Consider the following 5,559-nt stretch of genomic DNA (forward strand, 5'->3'; position numbering starts at 1 on the left):
AACATACCCAAGTTCACAGTCATCCACAACACCTCTATACAGACCAAAGATTAGAAATGTACATGTCGGGACAAGCCCTCGACAATAGTCGAACCAAATCAAAATAAAACTAAGTCTAAAGATAAGAGACTAAAAATGAATGTCTTCTGAAATATGGAAGCTCATCACTCCGAAGTCAATGCACGAACTGCTCTGTTCACCTAATAACTGAGCTGGAAGAGAAGATGATGCTCTGTCCCCTATGTCGCATGGGAACATAGCATTTGGAGATAGTTAACGGTTGGAACTCTAGCATGTAACTCAAGGATAAGTAGCATCATTAATCAATAACACACCAATATATCATATTCAATCATATTCATACATTTTATACTTACATATAGGTGTATCACATGATAACAAAGAAATCAAGGCTTAACAACATTCTTGAAAATTCATTCATTAGACATGAAATGGAAGACTCCAACCTTCCACACTTAGATTTGACAATTCTATTTAGGCATAGGACTGTAACCACAATTACATATGATTAGACAAAAGGCTTTAACCATGCTCACACATTCCTTAGCCAAGGAATTTAACCGCATACACAATCATTTAAACAAGGGACTCTAACCACACACACATTTATCTAGGAAAGGGACTCCAACCTCATGCCCATCATTATACAAGGGACTCTAACCTTATGCTAAGGGACTCTAACCGCAAGTTGTTTCATTCGATGAGGTACATTAACCTCAAGAGATCTTCTTATGCAATAGACTTTAACCTCAAGCAATATTATTGGTGGAGGGAATTCAACCTCAAACCATTTCATAAGGCAAAGAGCTTCAACTTTAAGCCATCACAACTATCATTAGTTAATATTAGGACTTTAACCCTTTGTCCATGCATACACATTCATTCCAAACAAAACTTAAGGACTTTAACCATTTATCTAATTCAACACTACACATGACCCCATGGTCCTTATGGGAGCCTTTATTGCTCAACCATTTCAATAGTCCATTGTATTCATTTAATCCATCATACAATTCAAGTTACGTTCAACAAGACGCTCACAAACTATTCACATTCATTAACTATCTTATACCACATTCTCGCTACACTTGGTTCAACACATAATTTAAATACATTATCATGTTTAGGGACTTCAACCCCTTATTAGTCAATTAACCTAAAATGGTCATAAATTATACAATACATAGCTCAAAACGCTTTTAAAATACCATTTATCGGTTATTCATGCATGTTGGGCCATTTTCCTAGTTCACAACATCACCAACATGTGACTAGACAATTCACTTAGGCATTTCCACAAATACCTTATGTGCATATCTTTAACAAGGCTATTTTCATCATAGAAATTATCATGGTTTGGGTTACTCAAGACCCTCATGTTAAAACTTACGCAACAAGCACCCACGTATGCAAATTATCATCATTAACATGTATAAACATAAGTCTAAGCAAGAGTCAACATTATTCATCATTAGGCAACAAAACCCTTTTTATTTAATATCAAAATCACCATGTACACTTTATAATCCAAGTGTAAAATACATGGGTTTAGAGTTATTTAACAAGGAAAAGAGTTACTTTCCTTTGACAACTTGATTCATCAAGGAACTTGACTTCTATTTGCTTCTACATGAACACCCTTGAACCCTACCCTCCAATCCTTCAATATTGTGCTTGAGAGAGGTTTTTGGATGTTTGATCCACTCAAAGTGTGTTTACAGAGGCTTTATACACTTATATAGTGTATGGAATTAGGGTTTAAGGCATGGAAAATGACCATAAGGCCCTTAGTTAAAAGCTGTAAAATGAACCCGTGCAGGGGTACGATTCACCTTATGAACCGTACCATAAGATATGAGTGGTACCCTGACTCATAACCTAGGCTTTTCCTAGGCCATCCACACCGTTAAGGGTAAGATCACACACCTTTTAGTTATATCCAAAGGGTATGACTCATCCCCTAACTCGTATGCACCACCAGTACCCAAAACAGTCCACTCAAGCTAGGATTTCCCTCAATACAATCATGTTGGGTATGACTCGTATACTTAGGGTAAAATTTGTTGGGTTCTAAATTGAGAGAGCGTGATGCGGAAGATTAAATTTTGCAAATCATAGAACGATAATTCATACCACACATAAAACAATACTAAAAAGCTATATTATTGATATGATTTGGCCAATTGGACTACATATTAAAACCAAGATTAAAGAAAACATAAAACTATTGGGAGAAAGTCTCACCCTAGACTCTTTAAACGAATACATTGTGAATGCTATTGTGTTATGTTATGAGAAGGGGGGTCTTCCTATTTACAGAGTTTCAAAACCTTTCCTCTAAGAAAAAGGTTAGCCAAATATGGAAAAGTTTTATATTTTCCTTTCAGAAAAGTAAAAGTAATTATGATTACTTTTATTTTCTTTCCAAGAAAAAGTAAAACTTAATTTTGGTAAGAAAATCAGTGCAAAAACCCTAACAAATCTCCCCCTTTTGGCTTGATTTTTTGCAAAATATTCTTGATCCTCCTCCTTCTTCTACATAATTTTCGTTCTTCACATATTCTTCATATATCACTGCTGTTTGATATGCTTTAAAAATTGAGACTCTTTGGGTTAAAATATATCAACCCTTTTCGGGTTAAAAATATTAGAGCCCTTTACAGGGTTACAAGAGAGCTTTATTTTTAAAGATGTGTCAGCAGGATTATTGAAAATATGATTGAAATATCTTCTCCACATGTAGTCGGTCAAAACTGTCACTATCACCAAACTAGTTGCAACTTGATTTGAAATCACTTTGAACTTGTTTGATCTCGTCTCACCACAGTATTGGACCTTTGAACTATAGGCTCTGATACCACTTGTTGGGTTCGAAATCGAGAGGCCGACATGCGAAAGCTTAAAGTTCGCAAATCATGTGACGATAATTTAGACGACACATAAAATAATACTAAAAAGCTATATTAAAGAAAACATAAAATTGTGGGAGAAAATCTCTCCCTAAACAAGACTCTTTAAACGACTACATTGTGGATTTTATTGTGTTATGATATGAGAAGGCGGGTCTTCCTAGTTATGGAGTTTCAAAGCCTTTCATCTAAGAAAGAGGTTAGCCAAATATGGAAAAGTTATATATTTTCCTTTCGAAAAAGTAAAAGTAATTATGGTTACTTTTATTTTCTTTCCAAAAAAAAGTAAAACTTAATTTTGATAAGAAAATCTAGGCAAAAACCCTAACAAAATTGAGGAGGAGTTCAGCCATACCTAGGATAGTTAGTAACCCTCACCACACTACCTAGGATATGATAGGGGTGGGGAAATAGGATACGACTCATATCCAAGGGGTACGACATGCCCTTAGTTGTACCCACCCCAGAGACATCAAATGGAGAATTTCTTTTAATGGTTCAAAGTCTAGGTGTATCAATTCTCCCCCACTTGGATCATTCCTCCGATAATGATGGGTAGGGAAAGCAATAAACATAAGTTAACATATTATCATATATCAAACCAATCCTTGAACAAGTTAGAACAAGCATACAACAACAAGGATATAGCACACATCATGCTCAATATCAATCAACTATTTACTTCATCGTCTTTGAGACTCAAACCCATTTATTTTTCAAGACACTTATTCATTCCAAAGCTTAGGTACTTAAACCCCTACTTACCAACACTTACTCATTTCAGTCTCATGCCAAGCAAGTTCTTGCCTCCTCTTCCTCTACCTATCTCGGGTAAGCGCTCTTCTCGGATCACTCCGGTACGATGGTTCTCCCGATGAGGGGGGTCCTAATTGCTTAGAAGTAGAAGTTCTTACGCCCCTTTACATCTAGGGCTCATCGAAGTCTTATTCTGTGTAAATTTAAGAAGAGGGCTATCAAATGGTCGACTGCAAAACCCATGCAACCTCTCGAGATTGGTTCTTCCAAAGTTTTTGAATTCGCTTTAGACATTGAGCAAGTGTCATCAGTCTAGGACGTGGTGATCGGGTGATGTCTACCAGAATAACAGCCCATAGCCTAGTTGAGGTCAAACCCTCTTTAACAAGATTACAAACTCGAACACTCACGACTCGCCTTTTATATAAACCTTTGTTCGTACCAGACTCTTTGACTTGGTTGGGACTGTAACCTTGAATTAGTGGGGAAACTGCTGCTACTACTATGACTTAAGGATTTCAACCCATAGACTTATCAAGAATACTTGCTCAATTCAAGGATTAGGGACTCAAACCCTTCATTTACCAAAGACATGAATCAACTCAAGATACTAGGGACTTAAACCCATCACAATAAAACACACATATTTTCAAAACATTAAGGACTTGAACCCATGGCCTATCAAGGTATATTTCAAACATTGGAGACTTCAACCTATTATCTATCAAAGACATAAATCAAAGCAAGTAGATTAATACATACCTCCATCATAAGTTTCTGGAACGAAAAACAAATGCAGTTACTTAGACTTCATGTCCTCTTTGTCTTCCCAAGTAGCTTCATCGGACTTTTGGTTTCTCCATAGAACCTTCACCGAAACCACTTCTTTCGTTTGCAACCAGAAAACTTGCTGGTCCAAGATTCTTACTGGGATCTTCTAATAGGAAAAAGAGTCTGAGATATCAACATCCCTTAAGGGAATCACCAATGACGAATCACCCACATATTTCCGCAACATAGAGACATGGAAAATCGGGTGAATGAAGTTCATACTAGAAGGCAACTCCAACTTATAGACAACATTACCAACCCTCTTCACAACCAAGTAGGGGCCAACATATCGGGGACTAAGTTTCCATTTTTTACCAAACTGCATCACTCCCTTCATGGGAGTCACTTTCAAGAACACCCAATCGCCAACACAAAACTTTAAGTCCCTACTTCTCATATCCGCATAGGACTTTTAGTGACTTTGAGTGATTTTCAATAGGGGTGCGCATAGGTAGGTTTGGCTTGGTTTTATGTATTATTGGTTTTGTTTATCGATTATCAATTTTTAAATATTATAAACTAATAACTAAACCAATAAGATTTTTTTTTATTGGTTTTCAGTCCTTAACGATTCAATTTTCAATTTAACCGATAAGAAAATATGTATAAAATAAAAATAGTAGCAACTAACAACAAAAGAAACGAAATCATAGTTACAACAAATAAACCAACATGATGTGTTTCATTTTACAAGAATCTTCAAGCTGGAATAGTTTTTTGGGAAATTAAATAGGTTTGTAGAAATGAAAGAGAAATATAGAGTAGGTTATATAATATATGTATATATATAAGTAGGGGTAGAGTGTAATTTGGAATATTCTTATTGGGTTATCAGTTTACCCAATAACCCAATAAAAATACTGAAATCGAACCAATAACCCAATAAATTTTTTTATAAAAACCATTAAAAGACCGTTAACCCAATAACCCAATAACAACAAACCAATAACATTTTTATCAGTTCAGTTTATTGGTCGAGTTGATATTTGCACCCTTTATTTAAACATGACACTACGGGTCCGATAGTCTAAGGAAGCATAGA

This window comes from Capsicum annuum, chromosome 10 (genome assembly GCF_002878395.1).
Source record: "Capsicum annuum cultivar UCD-10X-F1 chromosome 10, UCD10Xv1.1, whole genome shotgun sequence".
Taxonomy (NCBI): Eukaryota; Viridiplantae; Streptophyta; class Magnoliopsida; order Solanales; family Solanaceae; genus Capsicum; species Capsicum annuum.